The sequence below is a fragment of the Erpetoichthys calabaricus genome, chromosome 17 (assembly GCF_900747795.2).
Source record: "Erpetoichthys calabaricus chromosome 17, fErpCal1.3, whole genome shotgun sequence".
NCBI lineage: Eukaryota > Metazoa > Chordata > Cladistia > Polypteriformes > Polypteridae > Erpetoichthys > Erpetoichthys calabaricus.
This window is the reverse complement of record NC_041410.2, coordinates 57,524,342-57,547,183: the sequence shown is the minus strand read 5'-3', so window position 1 is coordinate 57,547,183 and position 22,842 is coordinate 57,524,342. Positions and strand designations below refer to the sequence as shown.

Here is a 22,842-nt window from a genome sequence, read left to right as displayed (position 1 = left end):
GCCTGAACAATGCAAGGTGTACACACACACACACAGGCAGTTTCATCGGCACCAAATCACATAACGTGTATCTCCTTTGACTATGGAAAAAAAACTATATAGACTTCAGTATTTGAGACCTCATCTTAATACATTACTGCAGTGCCACTGTTCAGCCCAAGGATAGAGATAATGATTGAAAGTAGCACAAAGTAACATTAAGTAGAAATAATAAATCATAAAACACAGTTGCATCATAACAAAACTAAATAATAATAATTGAAGTAATTGTAATACAGCAAAAATAAAGTGATGTGAAATTTGTGGATGTGACAATGATATAGTGCAATAAAATGTAAAACTCTATGAATGAAAGAACATTAATGTATCTGTGAAAATAACTCATTATTGAATTTTATGGTTTGTGGCATCATATATCAGATGCAAGAAAAACAGTGCCAATTTACACAATTGCATTTAGTAGCTATATATATTGTATATATAATATAAAAAAAAGTGTAATCCTTTACTGGTATATTTGGTATTTTGGAACACTGTATTAATCCCCAAGGGGAAATTGTCCTTTTACATGACCTTTGGAGGTCAGAGCATAGAATCAGCTATTTGAACAGTGTCCCTGGAGCAATTTTCAGGTTAAGGGCCTTGCTCAATGGCCCAGCAGGGAAGGATCTCTTCTAGCAGTAACAGGATTTGAACCAGCAACCTTCCAGATACCAGCATAGATCCTTAGTTGTATAAACAGTATATTCAAAAATTTCAATAATAACTTCAAGTTCACAGTTTTATTTACTTTACCCTATTAATCTTACTTCTTATTACCTTAATGGTACATTGAACCTTTTGTTTTGTTATATATAGTTATAACTATAACTAATCTCATATAAATGCTAAGGGAAAACACAAAACAAGGAATTCCATAGAACTTCATTGAATTGAATTCAATTTCCTAAAATTCCAATTCAATTCCAGTTCTGAGTCATGTATTTTCTTTAAACTTCAATTCCATTTCCTTGGCTGACTTGGACTTGATGAATTAATTCATGAATTGACCCTAACTCTGCTAGTAGGAGAGCCAGCGCAAACACATACATTCAAAAGGAAAAGGTGTTGATTTAATTGCAATGTAGGTGGTGGTTTTGGGATTTAAAGAAAGCAGAGTACTGGTTTGGCAGTTAGAGTAAGAGTCACCTATGGAAGCAAACTGAAGAAAGAGAAATTTTTAACAGTACAATTCAATTTTATTGTCCCAAGGGAGAAATTTGTTTTATTATGTACTTTTTACAGGGAGACAATGACAAAACATTAAAAACATATAGGAAAGAACACAGCCTTTAAATATAAACTTAATACAAAAAAATAAAATATAGCAGTGAACGTAATATATTTTGCGAAATGCTAGATCAAATATTTTAGACATATTATGTAAACCAACATTTAGACTTGGCTGATGATAGATACAAATGCTGTTCATCCTATGATTTAAACCTGTGGATGTTTATTAAAATTGAACTTATTTAGAAGTTTAATTGCAGTTGTAATTAACATGTATTTGAACTAGTTGCTTTTTATCCTTGGAACCTTCAACCTGTGACCTGATGGCAACATCTGAAATTGGGAATGTAGTGGGTGAGTCCTGTTTGACAAAATGCACTCTGCTTTTCATAATACTCGCATGTTAAACATGTCTGTGAGATTGGACTGTTGAGATCTTGGTATTTTTGTTCCATTTTACAATTTGATTTATTCTGTTTTGGTTTTTCACATTAAGATTTCCAAACCAGGCAAGCAGTACATAAGTAAAGACAATCTCAATACATGATTTATAAAAAAAGTGGTATAAAAGACTCAGTTTCCTTAGACAGTAGAGGCACTGCTATCCCTTTTTACAAATGGCTCAGATATTTTTAATGAAAGTCAGTTTTGAGTCTATAATTGTCCCTATATGTGTATAACTGTTAGCAACCTCCACTGCCTGGTCTTTGATGATAGTTTCTTGTGGGTGAATAGTGCTTCTTCTGAAATTAATTACATGTTCTTTAGTTTTTGTAACATTTAAATATACCAAAAACTTGTCATACCAGTTAACCACTGAATCACAACTGCTTTCATTCTTGTTTAGTAGTCTAACAATCACTGAGTCATCAGCACATTTAAAGATGAACCTGTTTTAAATTTACTGCAACAACCATTTGTGTAGAGGATGTACAATCGTGTTGAAAGAACACTGCTCTGAGGGGACACTGTGAATGAGGACAGCACGTCAGGCAGACAACCATTGACTTTCACTCCTTGAGTCCTGTTTGTTAAAAAGTCAATCAGTCACCCTACCAAACTGAAGTCCAAATCAAAATCTTTTATAAGTCTTTCTGCAAAAAGATGGGACTGAATAGAGTTAAAAGCTGATGGAAGTCTACAAACAGCAGCCTTACATGAGTCTTGGTGCTCTCCATGAGGTTATATAACAAATGAAACAAAGTGACAATGTACAGTACTTCTATTAGACTGGTAGGCAAACTAAAATAATCTAACTTCTTCCTAGTGATTTTTTCAAATAATTTCATAACAAATGATGTCAGAGCCACACTTCTGAAATCATTTAAGTTTTTAGGGCTTTTGTTTTAAGCTGCTAGAATTAGTACAGCCTGTTTCCAACCTGAAATTAAGGAAAAAAAAAAATAATGAAATTTCAAGAACCTACCAGTATGATGGTCTGGTCCAGAATTTTTATTTGTTTTTAATTTTCTAAAAATGTTCTCTACACCCTTTTGATCAAAAATAGTTCTTCCTTATCTCAAACCTTCAAGTTTTGCACTTGATCAGTAAAATCAAACTGCTCAAATCTCAAATAGTATTCATTAAACTCATTAGCTACTGTATATCAGAGTTAGATTTAAAACTAGAAACTCTTTCATAGTTATTATTTTTTGTCCAGTGATGGTCAGACAAGGATTTAATGCTTGACCATAACAAGCTCATTTTTTTGTGGACAATGTCTGATTAATTTTATCCTTACAATTAAGTTTAGCTTTTTAATGCCAAGTTTTAATTCTCTCAGTGCAGCACATGCCTCATTTGTTTTGTATTGTAAAGATATTAGTGATTTGATAGACCTTTACACTTTTAGATGAGATGAACATGTCTTCACAAAAAATGAAGCTCTTTTTAGGGCTGCTTTGTAAATGGAGAGAAAGTAAACAGAAAGGTGATCAAATAAGCCAAGAGGGGTCTAGCTATTAATTTTTAAGCTCCTTTAATTATTTTATTGTTTCATTGTTTTATCGTTAGAGTTTTTTTTTTGTTCCTTGTTGGGATGGTGACATATTTATAGAAGTTTGGTAAAAATGTCTTAAGATTATACTTATTAAAGTGTCCAAGAACAAAATGTGCCACATCTGGGGAGAATGACTGCAAAATTTGTATCACATTAAACATTGTCTCAATTGCAATAAATGGATCATATATACAACAGTAATAAATATTTGTGGAAGTTCTATAGGCAAATAGAATGGTCTGAGAGAAACAGAGAGTAGCTCTTATAAATGTGTAATACTAATAACGAGGAGAAGAAGAAGAAGAAACTGATGACTTAACTTAAATAACTTAATGTGAGATAGTTAACAATAGAGCATCATGTATTTCTAAACACTTTCCTTATGTAACATGCAGAAAGCTCCTCCCCAGTCTTTCTGAACTGCATCTTAGGCAGCAGTAGTGTTTACCTGACTGCAGCACAGGGAAGAGGCTGGTGTTGGGATAGCTAGTGTTACGGATAATTTTCCTTATTCTGGTTTGACATTGCTTGGTGTAGATGGAGGTTAGTGCGTGCACACCCAGTAATGAGTTCAGATTACTACCACTCTGTCTGCAGAGCCTTGTACTCCTGCTGTCTGCTGTTCCCAAACCATCCATCCATTATCCAACTCACTATATCCTTACTACAGGGTCACGGGGGTCTGCTGGAGCCAATCCCAGCCAAACTAAGTGGTGCTATTTCCTATATTTTTTTGATAGTGGTTGTATAGAAGTTTTTTAGTATCTGGGAGGGTAGTCTAAAATCCCTGAAGTGTCTGAGGTGGTACAGATGTTGCCGTGTATTTATCACCAAGGTGTCGATAAGCTTGGACCAGGTCAAAACCTCCGTGATATTGTAGTGATCATAACTACTGCGATTCACCACATTTATAGCAATGTGTTAATTCCGGATTGCACGTCAACCCCAAACGGCCTTTGGACCCTTTCCTGTGGCTCCAAAAGATTACATCAAATAATAAAATTAATTTATAAAAAACTAGGGGGCTCTGCCCTGTGCTCATTTTGTTCGCAACCCCCGGGTTTGGTCCTGTGGAAATATAATGTAAAATGTTTGTTTTTTCATGGGAATTGTAACATATGCATTATGTTCACTTTTTATTTTAAAACGTTCTAAAACACAATATTAGGAATGAATGTTTCTTCATGATCGCATTGAATTGTGATTCTTTGTTTGATCTCACAGAGTAATAATGCAACGTATAACTGGCCGTGAGTGAATATCCTTTTTCAAATGTTTGTCCTTGTGATGTGTTAATTCTCATTGCAAAAGTTATTCTGACAAGAACCTGTAAACATTTTAATACGAATGGCATATCAAGATCTCCTTTTTGCCCGAACACCGTTTCAAGTTCACTTTCTGATAAAACAATCTACTTATGAAAGTGGGAATATCCAGAGCCGATATAGCCGGTGGCATTGTTTTCAAGAAGCTGCAGATTTCTGGCCATTGTGGATTGCACGTCATTGTAATAAAGAAATTTGACGACCGATACTTCTGGATATTGCCATTGCTTCATGATAAAACAATTGCAAAGCTCTTGGACTACCTTGACATGGTGATGGTAATATTACTGCTTTACCTATTTTGAAATTGTCTGACCTATTGATATTTGAATTGTGAATGTGATCAATGAGACCTTGCATATGTTCTGTTCTAAGTTTAGCGTGATTCAATTTAATAAAGAAGAGACGATTAGGTGGGACTTTTACCCGAAATATTGTGTGGGTGTTATTCATTTTTCTGAATGTGTTAGTTTCTTATTGTACGACCATCCTGTTTCTCCATCTGGGAAAAGCAAAGGAAAAAGTAAAGGGTCGGCATGTGGCGAGGTATTTGACATACATGATGAATCATGCTTTGCCTTTGGATATACACAAATATCTACTCTGTCTTTGATATCTCAGTTTTTCTAAAGTATTATCGCTGACAATTCATCACATGTGGGTTTATTATAAATGCGACTGTGATCTTTCAGATTCATATAGATATCCAAGATAATTTCTTTGTCCATGTTTTGCTGATAAGTTTCATGTAAAGTGCGATACGTTTGGACATATGGATTTGTATCCATTTTTGGCTGTATAATTTCTATTATGTCGGATCGTTTAACTCTTTCAATTTTATGTTGCATCACTTCACTGTGATCATAAATATACACCTGACCAAATTGTGTTTTTTTTTTAATTAAATAGCTATAATTGTTGTGGGAACACAGATTCTCATAGCGTATGGTACTTTTCCCTGATGGCAACATGAATTAGATGATCTACAAGTCTCTGACATAAACTGTAGAGCCTTACAATATCTGCATTCTTCTGACATATCACCTACAGTACTGTGCAAAAGTTTTAGGCAGTGTGAAAAAATGCTGTAAACAAAGAATGCTTTCAAAAATGGAAGTGTTAATCATTTATTTTCATCAATCAACAAAAAGCAGTGAATGAACAAAAGAGAAATCTAAATCAAATCAATATTTGGTGTGACCACACTTTGCCTTCAAAACAGCATCAATTCTTCTAGGTACACTTGCACACAGTTTTTGAAGGAACTCGGCTGGTACGTTGTTCCAAACATCTTGGAGAACTAACCACAGATCTTCTGTGGATGTAGGCTTCCTCACATCCTTCTGTCTCTTCATGTAATCCCAGACACACTCGATGATGTTGAGATAAGGGCTCTGTGGGGGCCATACCATCACTTCCAGGACTTCTTCTTCTTCTTTACGCTGAAGATAGTTCTTAATGACTTTGGCTGTATGTTTGGGGTCGTTGTCCTGCTGCAGAATAAATTTGGGGCCAATCATACGCCTCCCTGATGGTATTGCATGATGGATAAGTATCTGCCTGTATTTCTCAGCATTGAGAACACCATTAATCCTGACCAAATCTCCAACTCCATTTGCAGAAATGCAGCCCCAAACGTTCAAGGAACCTCCACCATGCTTCACTGTTACCTGCAGACACTCATTATTGTACCGCTCTCCAGCCCTTTGACGAACAAACTGCCTTCTGCTACAGCCAAATATTTCAAATTTTGACTCATCAGTCCAGAGCACCTGCTGCCATTTTTCTGCACCCCAGTTCCTATGTTTTCATGCATACTTGAGTCGCTTGGCCTTGTTTCCACGTCGGAGGTATGGCTTTTTGGCTGCAACTCTTCCATGAAGACCACTTCCGGCCAGAATTCTCCGGACAGTAGATGGGTGTACCTGGGTCCCACTGGTTTCTGCCAGTTCTGAGCTGATGGCACTGCTGAACATCTTCCGATTTCGAAGGGTAATAAGTTTGATGTGTCTTTCATCTGCTGTACTAAGTTTCCTTGGACGACCACTGCGTCTATGATCCTCAACATTGCCCGTTTCTTTGTGCTTCTTCAAAAGATCTTGAACAGCACATCTTGAAACCCCAGTCTGCTTTGAAATCTTTGTCTGGGAGAGACTTTGCTGATGCAGTATAACTACCTTGTGTCTTGTTGCTGTACTCAATCTTGCCATGATATGAAACTGTCTTCCACAACCTCACCTTGGTAGCAGAGTTTGGCTGTTCCTCACCCAGTTTTAAGCCTCCTACACAGTTGTTTCTGTTTCAGTTAATGACTGTGTTTCAACCTACGTGTGACATTGATGATCATTAGCACCTGTCTGGTATAATTGGTTGATCATACACCTGACTATAATCCTACAAAATCCCTGACTTTGTGCAAGTGTACCTATACGAATTGATGCTGGTTTGAAGGCAAAAGGTAGTAACACCAAATATTGATTTGATTTAGATTTTTCTTTTGTTCGCTCACTTTGCATTTTGTAAATTGATAACAATAAACAATCATTATTTATATTTCTGAAAGCATTCTTTGTTTACAGCATTTTTTCACACCTGCCTAAAACTTTTGCACAGTACTGTATGTCCATATATTCAATCTCTTTTTGCTGTTCTGTTATTTCACATAGTAATAATTTCCGTGTGTTTGCGCGAATGCAATTTGTACTCTCTATTGTGTGACACCTTTGAATTTTAGTACTGTCATATTTTTTAACTTGCTCTGCGTGTGTATCACACCAAGGTTATTTCTGAGCCTTTCGAATTCCACTGCTGTCATAATTCATAATCTGCTCTGCATGTGTATGTTTGTATCTGCCTTTGTCTTTTATTTCTGACCCCAGTTATTTCACCTAGTAATAATTTCCATTTGTTGCCGTGAATGCGATCTGTACTCTCTGTTGTTTGACATCTTCGAATTGTAGTACTGTCATATTTTTTATGTTGCTCTGTGTGTGTATCGCTCCAAGGTTCGTTTTGAGCCTTTCGAATTCCACTGCTGTCATAATCTGCAACCTGCTCTGCATGTGTATGTTTGGACCTGCCTTTGTCTTTATTTCTGAGCCCATTTGGACCTGCAAGGTTTTCAATTCCACTTGTTCTGGGCTGATTATTACTTTCCTTGTCTAGGTCACCGTCTCACAGGAACATGCTTCCAACTAATGTCAGTATGATGTGACTTGAGCGTGTCTTGAGCATGTTGTGGGAAGTGAAAGTGTCTCCGCCTCTCTGAAGTGTCTCTGTCTCTCTTCAGAACATCACGTCTTGTCGCAAGTTTTTTGTTTATGAGAGAAATGACCCAGAGAAATGGTGCAGAGAAACAAATGTAATAAATCAACTACAGTGGACCCTTGACTTACGAACTCAATTCGTTCGCAAGGGCTGGTTGTAACTCAAGTTGGTTGTAAGTCAAGACTATTTTTCCCATAAGAAATAATGGAAATACCCATAATGCGTTCCGAACCTCCCACTGCAACACTTACTTAACCTTTTCATAATAAAAAAAGGGTTGTATAATGTGCATAATTTACCAAAACACCAATAATTTTTCTAATGTACTAACCAAAAAGTAATAAAAAGTGCCTAGCCTACCAGAATTAACAATTTCATACTGTACTCACCATTTAATTTAACATCTTTTGGCTGCAGGAAGGGAGGAGGATGATAATGAAGCTGAAGGCTTTTTAAAGGCTTTCTTTAACTTGCGCTCAGGCATTTGCAATCATTTCAATAGCTTCTTTTGCGTTAATTTTAATCTCCTCCTGCCTACAAGTTATTCTCACGAGAATTTTTCTCAGCATGATACAAGGAACTGTTTCTGAACTCTTCTGAGACACCCCCCCCCCCCCCCCAAGGGAACGACATGCTGAAGTGCGTCCTGAAGTGCGTCCTGAAGCGCGATTGCCGGGACTGTGGAAGCTTGCTTGTCCATTGCCGGGCAGGGATATCACATGCATATCACCCATCGATATCTTTTCTGTTTGCTTTGGCTGAGAGACTCAGCACAGCTTTAAGCCGGCTGTTGCCCCAGCAACAGATAAACAGTCTTCCATACGGAGTTTGGACTTTGGCATGTCTTCTAGTTGGGGGAGGTCCCAAGAGAGTTTACAAACCTGACATTTTATTGAATGAGTGCCGCATTAATAGGAATGTTTCTGTTTGTTTACAATCGCGCAAGCGGATACACGTGACCGCATTCAGGTCGTAACGCAAGATGTTGGTCGTAAATCAAAATAAAAATTTTGGTCGTAAATCAAGTTGTTCGCATGTCAAGCCGGTCGTATATCAAGGGTCGACTGTATATACAAATCACACAAACTCAACAAGCATGTTTTGATCCGAAACCGCCAACCCCCTTTTCCAATACATACAGTATATAAATAACACGAAAAATCATGAACCCAAAATATCCCACAAGTATGCACTCAATTTTGTTTCTTTATAAAATAAAATATCCTATAATGTTTCCATGTCTTCAGATGTGTTATCCCAGAATAAAAGATTATTACTTGCTCACTCGATCTCAGTCCTCTTAACTGGCCGATCCACTTCATTCAATATACCAGGATCTCTTCGATCTCTTCAAACTGTATAAGATTTCAGCACACCATATGAGACAGTCTCTTTCCTGGATTTGGATAGCTCACGTCTGTCCTTTCCACCATAAAGCTTGGGCTCTGTTTTTCCTCTTCTCTTCCTACCTTTTTGCATTCTTAATTAACAGTACATCCACGTCTGTTTCCATGGCAACCTCCTGGCAATCGCTGCAACAGACCCATACCTCCTGTCACAAGAATGAGTCGGAGACATCATAAAGAGTTGGGGCAGCCACCCGTATAATATGCTCAGCTGCAAAATTGCTTTGTTAGATACAAATTGTTTATAGGTTGGAGTCCAGAACAGAACTGCCTGTACTGAGGCAAGGTGGCCATTTTAAAGGCCTAGAAAGGAAATGACGTCAACGGGCAGGAACTGGGAGTGTCTTGCTCAGGCTCGGAAGTGACATCATCCCTGGGGCTGGCAAGAGGCGGGATTTCCCGGGAAAGGTCTGCAAGGGACTGAGAGAGATAGTCAGTACACTCCGCCGCCCCCTGGCCTGGTGTAGAATTACTAGTGAGTAAGCCCTTCAGCTGTTTCCCATGCGCACGTGTGTGACACTCCCTATTGACATATATCCAGTATGCCCATCTAAGCCTTACAATGTATTGTATATGTGCCCAGACAGAGATAGGGTTCAGATTGGTAATAATGCAACAGAGTGACAAAAGATGAACCAGAAAATAAATTTATGAGGCAGTGCTACAATGTGGACACCGAGGTACCTGAAACTGTCCACCCTCTCAACCTAAGTGCTGTTAATACTTGAGGGGGTGTTAGTACCTCTTCTGTTGCCTCCTGAAGTCCACAATTATTCCCTGTGTCTTACTGACAACAGTAGAATACTGTTTGCATGTTACTAGTGTGACAGACTCTCCACTTCATTCAGGTAAGTCTGCTCATTGTTGCTAGATTTTAGGCCTACCACACCTGTGTCATCAGCAGACTTGACAATATTTGTACAGCTGTGCATTTATACATGTAGAGGGAATACAGCAATGGACTCAGGACACAGTCCTGTTGAGCATCTGTGTTAAGAGTGAGGGATGATGAAGTGTGGCCACAATCTCGAACCTGTCAGGAAGTTAAAAATCCAGCTGCACAATGAAATGCTCAGCCACAGGTCCCTAAGCATGGTGATGAGCTTAGAGGGGTTTATAGTGCCGAGCTATAGTCTGTAAATAGCATTCACACATAGTTACCTCTCTTGCTGTCCAGGTGGGCCACTGTTGTAAGAAGGATCAAGGTAATGGCACCCTCTGAGGATATACTAGAAACATATGAGTACTGTAATGGGTCCGGTTCTTTTAGCAAAGAAAAAATATGTGATTCCTGATTGGTCTCTTAAAGCACTTATTGCTATTGGCGTTAGTGCAACAGGACAAAAGTTATTCAGGCAGGTTGGAGGTGACTTCTTAAGTACAGGGACAATAGTGGATCTTTTAAATCATGTTGGTATAATAGACGGAGTTAAACAGTAAAGCCTTAACCAGAGAGAAAAAACATAGTTTTTCTAATAAAGTACAATAGGATATGCAAGCACCCATAATCATATATAGAAAATTAATGTGAAATATACCAAACTTACTATAATGTTCATTAATAAAGTTTATGCACATTTATGAAATGATATATATGCTAAATGCACCTCACTTACACATTATGTGCTGAAGGAGAGTGTTTATTTTAATATGATGCTGCCTATTATCATACCTTATCCTTCTGGATTACTCCTTCTGGACACTGCTTCAGTCTTAACAATTCTTGGTAATAGTGGTGGATTTATAGATGATATGGACCTACTATATGTGCAGACCTTGTTGACTTTTCTTTTACCAAAGAAATAAAATTGATTTTAGCAAACTTGATAAGCACATAGTAATTTAACAATGACATGTTATATTTCAAATGCAGTGTGTAATTCACATTACTATCTTCTTCTTCTTCTTTTGGCTGCTCCTGTTAAGGGTAGTCACAGTGGATCAACTTTTTCCATATCCTCCTGTCCTCTGCATCTTGTTTCTCTTTCACCACATCCATAAATCCCCTATTAGGCCTTCCTCTTTTTCCTCTTACCAGACAGCCCCATCTTTAGCATCCTTTTCCCAATATATTCAGGATCTCTCCTCTGCACATGTCCAAACCAACGCAGTCTTGCCTCTCTGACTTTGTCTTCCAACCGTCCAACTTCAGCTGACCCTCTAATGTACTCTTTTCTTATCCTGTCCATCCTCGTCACACCCAATGCAAATCTTAACATTTTTAACTCTGCCACCTCCCACTCTGTCTCCTATTGGTCAGTGCCACTGTCTCCAAGCCATATAACATAGCTGGTCTCACTACGACTCTGTAGACCTTCCCTTTCACTCTTGCTGATACTGGTCTGTCACAAATCACTCCTGACACACTTCTCCACCCACTCCACCCCGCCTGCACTCTCTTCTTCACCTGTCTTCAATACTCCCTGTTACTCTGTACTGTTGTTCACAGGTATTTAAACTCATCCACCTTTGCCAACTCTAGTCCCTGCATCCTCACCACTCCTCTGAACTCCCTCAGATTTTCACACATGTATTCTGTCTTGTTCCTACCGACCTTCATTCCTTTCCTCTGTAGAGCATATCTACACCTCTCCAGGGTCTCCTCAACATGCTCCCTACTCTCACTACAGATCACAATGTCATCGGCAAATGTCATAGTCAACATGGACTCCTGTTTAATCTCGTCTATCAACCTGTCCATCACCAATGCAAATAAGAAATGGCTCAAAGCCGATCCCTGATGTAATGCCACTGTCACTCCTACTGCAAACATAACTGTCACACTTCCCTCATGCATATCCTGTACAACTCTTACATACTTCTCTGCCACTCCCGACTTCCTCATACAATACCACGACTCCTCTCGAGGCACCCTGTCATATGCTTTCTCCAGGTCCACAAAGGCGCAGTGCAACTCCTTCTGTCCTTCTCTCTGCTCATCCATCAACACCCTCAGAGCAAACATTGCATCTGTGGTGCTCTTTCCTGGCATGAAACCATACTGCTGCTCACTTATCTTCACCTCTCTTCTTAACCCAACCCACTACTCCTTCCCATAACTTTATGCTGTGGTTCATCAGTTTTATCCCTCTGTAGTTACTAAGGCTCTGCACATCCCCCTTATTCTTAAAAATCGGTACCAGTATACTTCTCCTCTTCTTAGGCATCCTCTCACTTTCCAAGATTTCATTAAACAATCTGGTTAAAAACTCCACTCCCATCTCTCCTAAACATGTCCATGCCTCCACAGGTATGTCATCTAGACCAACAGCCTTTCCATTCTTCATCCTCTTCATAGCTGTGCTTACTACCTCAGTGCTAATCCCTTGTATTTCCTGATTCACTATCTCCACATCATTTAACCTTCTCTGTCTCTCATTCACTTCATTCATCAGCCTCTCAAAGTACTTTTTCCATCTGCTCAACACCATCTCCTCATTTGTGAGTACATTTCCATCTTTCAATGTACTGCAAATCTTTTGTCTACGGTCCGTTTCTCCGTTCAGTAGACAAACAGGTTCTTTTGGTGAATTACTTCAGTGTACTATACTGCGAGTCTTCTGTCTGGTTGGTGAACGAACTTGCAATGGTTCTCCAGATAAGTAAGGTTCATTGTACTGGTAAGTACTGGTTCATACAATCAGTCCATGTACTGAGACTGTCAATAGTCACTTAATCAGAGTGAACCAATCAATGGGAGGTGCTTGGTGTCTTCTGCCAAGTCAGTCATTGGCTAGTTGTCATCATGACCATTTTGCTGAAACAGCATTCTGATAGGGTATTTCCCAAAGACAGCAGCCATTTAAGTGAAATTAAGATGATATAGTAGCTTCAAACTGTCGCAGAATGCAGTGTTAAATGTAGCATGCAATGCACATACCTTGAAAAGATTCATTCTTTAATGTCATTGTACCAGTAAGTTCATTCAAAGACCAAGACAAGTACAAAAGGACGAGTTCATTTGTTCATTGCACATCAGTATTACAAAGGGCTGGCGCATGGGGTGAGGTAAGAAGGCGATCGAATTGGATGGCATTTTTGTAAGGCTGGTATTTTCATTTAATATGTTTTTTTAACATAATGAAGTAATAATATAAAAAAATGAGAGTTAATTATGAACCTGGAGAATTATACAGTATGAACATCAGATTCCTTGCTTATATGCAGGTCAAATTCCACGTAGTCCACAAAGTTAACAGGATTTGGCTATAATTTAATTTGAACATAGCTTGATCTTTCAAAACATACAGTTGACAAAGTTGCTGTGGAATTCGAAATTCAATGGCAACATCTTTTCTCTTTTTGGCAGCATCAATGCCAACAAAAAGTTTCAACATTTTGTATTAGGGGCAATTTTACATATTGTAAAATAAATTACTCCCATTGAGTTATATCAGTGGCAGCCAAAATCCATATGGAGACGACAAGGTTTATTGGTGAGTCAGGGGGGCCTCCTCAGTGTCTAGGGTACATGCCCCTTTAGTTACAAAAAATGGTGTACCTAGTTGTACATTACACACATTGTCTGAAGCAATCGCCACTTGAGTTACATACAATGTGCCCCTCAGTGTCCGGAACGCACACCCCTTAACTTTCAGAAACAGTGCCCCAGGCTAAAATGCAGCATTTCCCCGCAGTGACATTGCAGGTGGACCACAGACGACCACTCCCAACTCTGATAATCACGTTCTATTCACTGAATGGAACAATGTTATGACATTGTAGATCGATGATGAACCCTGCTGTTATGATCATGCTCAATTCACTAACAGAGACTAGCTACAGACCCCCACAGCTCAACAAGCAGAGCTGAAGTCGAATTTGATTGACAGTCCTCCTGCCCCCTGTATTTGCCTGCAATATCTCCAGTCTGCAGCAATACCCTTCTCAAGGTCCACTCAATTGGAAGAGTGTGACAAAAGTCAAGTAAACTAAGTGGCGTAAACATGTAATCCAATTAGCTATTCAGTGGACGTACTGAATTGTGATTTTTGGGCCAAGGCTAGAAAAAAATGTGAATGTTTTACTGCTTTTACATGGAAAATGACTTTATTGTAATGAGTTTTGTAGATAAAACAGACTTTACTGTATTGAGTTTTTTTAACATTAATTCTATAGGAAATTTCTATAGGAATTTGACCTGTAATACCTTTAAAAACTGAGAAATATTTTATGTTTAAAGTTTGAAATTGTGCATAATGCTTTGCTGTACAGCAGAATTCTTAGGGTACACTTCTAGGCTCACCCTACAGGTGCATTTATTGTGTTGTATTGTTATAATGCAAATGAGTTTTTCAGATTTTTACGTGTTGTGTTATGTATGTATTTTTTGTCATTTTGTAGTATTTTGTTAATGTCTGCAATTGTGGTTAAGTTATCAGTCACAATTACAAAGTCCCTTAAGTGCCTCTTATATTTGTAGTGTTTAGTTAAAAACAGCAGGTGGCTTTTAGCTTTCAGGGCACTTTCACTGTGCATAAGGTATTTAGAGAAGTGTACAGGATGAGCGAAACAGCTGGGTTTCATTTTGCATTTAATATCACAATTACAAAATTCAATAAAATATTTTTTGGGGTGGGGTGAGATAGGAACAGTGAGAAATTTATACAAGCACAATGATGGAAGAGACAAGTAACACACACATGCAAACACCATGGATGTCCAGGTTTGAACCCTCACGGTCAGACATATTTATTGTTTAACGTCACAACAACACAGCTGTTTGCTGAGTCATAGCGTGCCTGTGGAAACTTCCCCGCTGTTAGGGGCCATGGAGAATGCCACCCAAAACAACAAATACACAACTACACATTAGAACAACATATGTCTCACCTAATGTTGTCCCTTCTTCTGGCATATTCAGGATAATCACCAGCCATTCTTAAATTGTGCACCTGCTGGCTTGTGCCCTTCTGTTCATAAATCTTTTTCATACATGAGAATAATCCATACTCATGACTCCTGCCTACTCATTCCCTCCACCTCACAAAGTAATTTGACTCCATCATCCATGTCCTGTCATGCATCCAAGGTCCTCCTTACACAAGGTGTGCTTCACCACCACTTCCTGCCACTGGAAATGCCAGACCTCTTGTGACATGGGATGCCCAACACATGGACAAAGTTCCCTATAAAGCTGTTAAGTAAAGCTATACAGCTGGGATGCTTCCTGAGAGTTCACTATCAATCAGGTGGCTCCATATTGTCTTGTCCATTCACTTTGTGGTACCTGTCTCCAGTGCAATTGATAAATGCTTCAGTCTACTGACTTCTCCAGTATTTCAGGTGTTTTATTATTTTAAAGATATATTTTTAAATTTTTTGCAAAAGTATATATTATTTAGTTATTTTTTTTTTGTTCATTTTTAAGAGGACAATACTATCATGGGAGTACTGAGTCTCGACGCCTGTACCCAATACGTATTGAGTGTTGATTAAATACATTAATCGTTTTTAGTAAGGTGTCAAAAATGTGCCTTACCACAAGCAGCATCATTTCGCACACCGGCCTTGGTGTTACCTATGTGTCTGCAGTTTATTGCACAAGGTGTCCCATTCAGTATATTTTGTTCATTCAAATCGCTATTATAAGTTTTAAAACTCGCTATATGTACGTCAAGCCCTGTGAATTGACGAAGACTTAAACTTAAGTATTCACATAAACACTTACATTAGAATAGAGTAAACCAATTGGAGAGGGTGCTATACATTTTAAATGACTTGTCATATCAAAGTTTGAAATTCAACACATGATTGCAGGTATCTTGCACAAATATATTAATTCCAGCTATTCTGGATTTATAGTGTGCAAATTTCCTGCACATATTAATTTGGCAAACAATTTTTCTTGCTTGTTGCAAGAATATTCAACATCATTTTTTAAATTATCTTTTTATAATTTTGTCTTATTTGTTACTTAGTAGGGCGGTACGGTGGCACAGTGTGTAGCGCTGCTGCCTTGCAGTTGGGAGATCTGGGGACCTGGGTTCGCTTCCCGGGTCCTCCCTGTGTGGAGTTTGCATGTTCTCCCCGTGTCTGCGTGGGTTTCCTCCGGGCACTCCGGTTTCCTCCCACAGTCCAAAGACATGCAGGTTAGGTGGATTGGTGATTCTAAATTGGCCCTAGTGTGTGCTTGGTGTGTGGGTGTGTTTGTGTGTGTCCTGCGGTGGGTTGGCACCCTGCCCGGGATTGGTTCCTGCCTTGTGCCCTGTGTTGGCTGGGATTGGCTCCAGCAGACCCCCGTGACCCTGTAGTTAGGAATATAGCAGGTTGGAAAATGGATGGATGGATGTTACTTAGGAATTGCTTTTTTTCATTGTTTATATTTAATTAAGCTTGCATAAATAGGATGTCACTTTTCTTTTAAAGTTGCTCTTGACTGGAGCATGCGGCTGTGGAATTTGACAATCTGATCAGTGCAGTGAAAGTGCACCACAGGAGTAGAAGATGTAGCCAGTTCACAATTCCCTGTGTTTAAACTACTCTTTGGAAGAATTGCTTGAGGGGCTAAACAGGGCACAAATTAATTTTCTTTTGTGTAATCTGTTAGTTTACATGTTCACACTATTGGTTTATGAATATTTACTATCAGTTTGCCTCCACCATTGATTGGTTTGCGTTTGTACAATACTCGTTTCATTCATGTGAACTGAGTTGATTCATCTCTGTATATTATTGATTTGTGTATAAACTATATTGGTTTATATATGTATACTAATGGTTTGTAAATGAGCTATACTGATTTGCACTAGTTTTGGCGCATTTGTTATTGGATTGTGAGTGAACAGCTTTGGTTTGTGTTTGTGTGCAATCGGTTTGTGTATAAACTATATTGGCTTGCGCTGATATATTTCTAGACTGCTTGCATAGCAATAGTTTGTGTATGCACTATACCGGTTTTATGTGCATCTTATACTGGTTCCATGTGAGTAATATATCAGTTTTATGTATGAACACTATTGGTTTTATGTATTCACTAGTTAAATTATATGTGAGTCTTGTACTGGTTTTCTGTGTCTATTATGCCAGTTTTGTGTGTGTATTTTGTGTTGTGAGCTTCAAAATGTATTGTAAAAGTTTGAAACAAACAGCTTGAGTCAATAGGAACAAAGTAACATAACATTCTCCAAACAACCTAATCCAATTTAGGTTCATGGATGGACAAAGCATATCATGGTAGGTCTGGATACAACACAGGAATTAGCCCTGGTTTTATGTGTACACTATGTTGTTTTTGTGTGCTGTAACCTGTAAAGGGAGGTGTAGTACTCCAAACCACAACTTTACAACACAGTACTGGGTTGAAATAAAAGGCATTTATTTCAGAAAGTACCTCCACATGGTTTCAGTATCCTTCTTTCTAGACCACACAACAAGGAATACATTTTTCCTTCTGCACCTCCCATACAGTCTCATCCATCTCCTCCCAACACTGACCGCCCAGCGAACAGAGGTGACCCCTTTTATGTAGGACCAGGAATACTTCTGCTGTCAAGGACGAAGCATTCCAGTGCCAAATGGAATCCACTGACAGTAGGGATAGCACTTCTCAGCAGCTCCCCCTGTTGGCGCACAGTGAACCCAGCAGGGCTGTCATATGGGACCACAACTCCCAAAATGTCCTACAGGTACAGGAATGGGTATATTGGCCCAGCTATGCTACCATCCAATATTTCAGGGGAGCATATATTCATGGAAGGCAATCCTCATGTCCATCCAATACACTGGCCTTCCTGCCAGGTAAGGGTACAGGCTTTATCTGCCAGCCCCACCATCCATTACATTGCAAAACATACTGATTTTACATTTGCACCATGTTGTAGGTTTGTGTGTGAACTCCTTCAGTTCTGTATGTAAACTATATTGGTCATTCTTGTGATTTTGAATGGCAATGGTAAGCACAAGAAAAAGGAGGTCAAGGATTAGTGCAGCTAGGTCTGAGCACAGAGAGGAACAAGTAAGAGTGATAAGTTGAAATACTGAACATTTACCTTTTCACGCATTAAGTTTGTTAAAGGGCTTGATGGAAATTATTACTGTTAAATGGTAATTGCCCCTAAGCCTATAATGAAGACAAGGTATAAAGGTAGCTACATATAATACATTTTTAATCATTTTAAAAATTAATCACAAGGCCTGTGCAAAGTAGAATTTTAGCCATTTATGGCCAGATGTTTGGTTAAATTGAAACCTGTGCAAATTTGCTTGCTGCAGACAAGACACTGAATGACTAAAAAAGAGAAAATCAACCAATGAAGAAATGAAAATAAAACCACTAAGTATAGAGTGCTGTGACATATCAACCATAACATTAGCTATTTGTAAAGTCTTTTTGTTCAGTTTCTTTTTCTCTGTCTCTGTCTTCTCATAGTTATTTTACTTAGTTATCTAATACATGAGTAAAAATGGAACACTGTAACCCTGAACGTTTAAAATGCATGGACTGGAGGAAATTATGGGTGGGATTGGTGATTCTAAATTGGCCCTAGTGTGTGCTTGGTGTGTGGGTGTGTTTGTGTGTGTCCTGCGGTGGGTTGGCACCCTGCCCAGGATTGGTTCCTGCCTTGTGCCCTGTATTGGCTGGGATTGGCTCCAGCAGACCCCCGTGACCCTGTGTTCGGATTCAGTGGGTTGGAAAATGGATGGATGGATGGATTTTAAGAAGAAACCCTGTGAGCCAAACCACTGTTTGTCCAAGAATCATATCTGGCCTTGCAAAAATAGCTTGACAGCTGCTTTGTGCTACTTTTCTGTTTAAAGATGGAAAATAATTTTGTAAATTAGCAGATGAATATGAAAAGCATCTTCCAGTCATTTGATGGAAATCAAGTCAAAGTGATTAATATGCTTTGTAACTATTTTGTTTGCATTACATTTAACTAACTTTGTTAAGTATTCTTAGTGTAACACTTTTTTATGAATGCAGGAAGCAGGAGACAGAACTAAAGTAATAGCTTTTTCTATGAAACCTAAATTCTGCTAAACACCTAAAAAGCAAAGAAGTATTATTATTTTTCTTTTATTTTTCTACTGTGAGATCTTAGTACATAATATAGAGGATATATTAAATAAGTTTACATTGTACTTCAGGGTTCTAGACCTTAATAATTTTATTTGTTATTGCTAAAAGTATAATGCACAAAAAATAATGATGATACACGACACCAGATGATCATATCTACTGGCCTCCTGAATGCTTGACCTACATTAGGCACTTTAAAAAAGGAAAAACATCTTTGATTTGATGTACTTTGATGTCAAGTCTTGCTGATAAGGTCCATGTAATAACTTCACATAACTAGAAGGCAGTTATTTTATTTGCTCTAGAGGATGTATAGTTTCCTTTCTGATGTGTCATAATCAGTCATCATTAACAAACATTTTTTCAAGTTTGTGAATATTATAGTGGCCCTAAAATTACATCCAATTATCCCATGATATTTAAAACACATAATTTAAAGTATCCAGTAATTTGTATCCAGGATTTAAATATAACAGATCCTGTTCCATAAAAGTGCATTTCTCCCCTTTTGAACCACTGCCTGCCAAAAGGCCTGTGAATGCCACTGGTGCCCTGAAAGTCAAACACTGTTGAGAACAACACAAGACATACCATTGGTAGAGTTCATTGTACACATTGAACAGACTTGACTTAATAGCAAATATGCAAAAGCAATTGGTGACATTGAATTGGTTGCTGTTGATATGTGTGAATGTGTGCTATAAAAGGACACATTTAGGGATAGTTTTTCCCTTGTACCCGGGTATGCTGTTGTAGGTTCTAGTTCAGCACAATACTGAATTTCAGTTAAGCAACTTCAGAAAATGGACAGCTGGATGGATGTTACATCTCACGTTTCAGAGGAGAGATTTTGCATTACTGGTCTTGATGTTGACAGTACTAGATAGATAGATAGATAGATAGATAGATAGATAGATAGATAGATAGATAGATAGATAGATAGATAGATAGATAGATAGATAGATAGATAGATAGATAGATAGATAGATAGATAGATAGATAGATAGATAGATAGATACTTTATTAATCCCAAGGGGAAATTCACATACTCCAACAGGACCTTACTGATACAAAAAAAACATATTAAATTAAAGATTGATAATAATGCAGATAAAAAACAGACAATAACTTTGTATAATGTTAATGTTTACCCCCCGGGGGTGGAATTGAAGAGTCGCATAGTTTGGGGGAGAAACGATCTCCTCAGTCTGTCAGTGGAGCAGGACAGTGATAGCAGTCTGTTGCTGAAGCTGCTCTTCTGTCTGGAGATGACACTGTTTAGTGGATGCAGTGGATTTTCCATAATTGATAGGAGCCTGCTGAGTGCCCGTCACTCTGCCACAGATGTCAAACTGTCCAGCTCCATGCCAACAATAGAGCCTGCCTTCCTCACCAGTTTGTTCAGGCGTGAGGCGTCCTTCTTCTTAATGCTGCCTTCCCAGCACACCACTGCGTAGAAGAGGGCGCTCGCCACAACCGTCTGATAGAACATCTGCAGCATCTTATTGCAGATGTTGAAGGACGCCAGCCTTCTAAGGAAGTATAACCGGCTCTGTCCTTTCTTACACAGAGCATCAGTATTGGCAGTCCAGTCTAATTTATCATCCAGCTGCACTCCCAGGTATTTATATGTCTGCACCATCTGCACACAGTCACCTCTGATGATCACGGGGTCCATGAGGGGTCTGGGCCTTCTAAAATCCACCACCAGCTCCTTAGTTTTGCTGGTGTTCAGGTGTAGGTGGTTTGAGTCGCACCATTTAACAAAGTCATTGATTAGGTCCCTATACTCCTCCTCCTGCCCACTCCTGATGCAGCCCACGATAGCAGTGTCATCAGCTAACTTTTGCACGTGGCAGTACTGTTATAACACTAGAATTCCTGAAGCCTACGAAAAAACTTGTAATCCCAGCCCACCTTAAATCCTTTCACACCTCTGCCATCAGCGTCTTTTGTGTTGTAAATGTGTCGATTAGCACAAGCATTGAGCAGCTTGCTGTCCTATCCCCCATCTTGATGGAACTCAAGTCATGGACATAAACTTCTCCCAGCTCAAGCCAAGGCTCCTTATCTGTGTGTGGGGTGCCTGGAGAAGAATGGAGATAAATGCCATCAACTCAGAGAGGGAGAGGCAAGTTCGATATACCACGTGAACGTCACTGAGAGAATAAAACTGAATAGTAAAAAAACAAGCGCTAACTTTTACAAGTAGCCAAAATTTACACCAGGTGTTACAGACTCAGATCAAATGTATGTTTTTATTATATTGTAGAAATAATCATAGCAGCTCACTACTCAAAACACAGAATACCAGTCTCAAACCCAGGACTTTTGGGTTATAAAGCAGCAGTTCTTACCTCTACACCATTCAAGAATACATGTAAACTCCCTGTCGATTGACATTTGAGCTTGAGTTTGTAACTCATTGACAGTCACATGTAAATCAAATGCTTTTTTTCCTTTAGTTATATTCTTGAATAAAAGCGCACGTTTATTTGATATTTGGACTAAAGTCTTCACACATTATACAGTTCACCTCATTATTAGTATAACATGGAAAATGTTTCTGCTTTAGGTATGTGTTCATCATTTCTTGCATTTCTCACATTTCCTTTCACCCTACGCTTACCCAGATCTTTGTAGACACGAAACACACATGAAATGCATTTATTCCAAACAGCGATATACTGTATTATTTACTCTATACAACTCCAGGAACCTCACACGCAGATAAGGAGCCTTGGCTTGAGCTGGGAGAACATTTTGCCCAAGCTGAGCTCCATCAAGGCGGGGAATGGGACAGCAGGCTGCTTGCGCTGATCGACACATTTACAAAACAAAAGACGCTGATGGAGAGGTGTGAAGGGATTTAAGGTGGGCCGTAATTAGAAGCTTTTTCGTAGGCTTCAGGAATTCTAGTAATAAACCAGATAAATGTGACCATTTTCTGGAAGAGGTAAAGTGATCTGGGATATCTGCTGAGAGAGAATTCTGCTATAGTTCAGCTGGGGGAATGAAGAATATGAAGTACCTTTAGAAACCATGACACTGATGTAGTAGGAAACTCCAGAAGTATGACAGTGAATACTGAACAGTTTGTGAAATCATTCTCTGTCTGTCTTTATTTCCCAACATCCCAGTCAGGTTATCATGCACCCCTTTCAGTGTGGTAAGAATCCAGAACTCTTTGAGAAAACCCATGTAGACACATAGAGAATGTACAATTCAAAATAGCTACTGGTATGAGAATAAACAATAGCTCTTGCGGTGGGTTGGCACCTTGCCCGGGATTGTTTCCTGCCTTGTGCCCTGTGTTGGCTGGGATTGGCTCCAGCAGGCCCCCGTGACCCTGTGTTCAGATTCAGCGGGTTGGAAAATGGATGGATGGGTGTTCTGAAAGCAGAGTACATCACTACTAAAAACTAAATAAAAATGAACAAACAAGAGATAATACATTTTAATCAATTTCTGCTGAAGTTTCAGAGAACACCTGAATAACACATGAAATACCTCCCTAAAACCACCTGAATTTATATGTAGCAACCTACTGTG

The 22,842-nt window shown here is 38.8% G+C and overlaps 1 protein-coding gene across 3 annotated transcripts in view; it reads left to right on the top strand.

The window, feature by feature from the left end:
* The window catches only part of adamtsl5 (ADAMTS like 5), a 239,772-nt gene that overhangs the window by 181,006 nt on the left and 35,924 nt on the right, over nt 1-22,842 (top strand). The window lies entirely within an intron of this gene.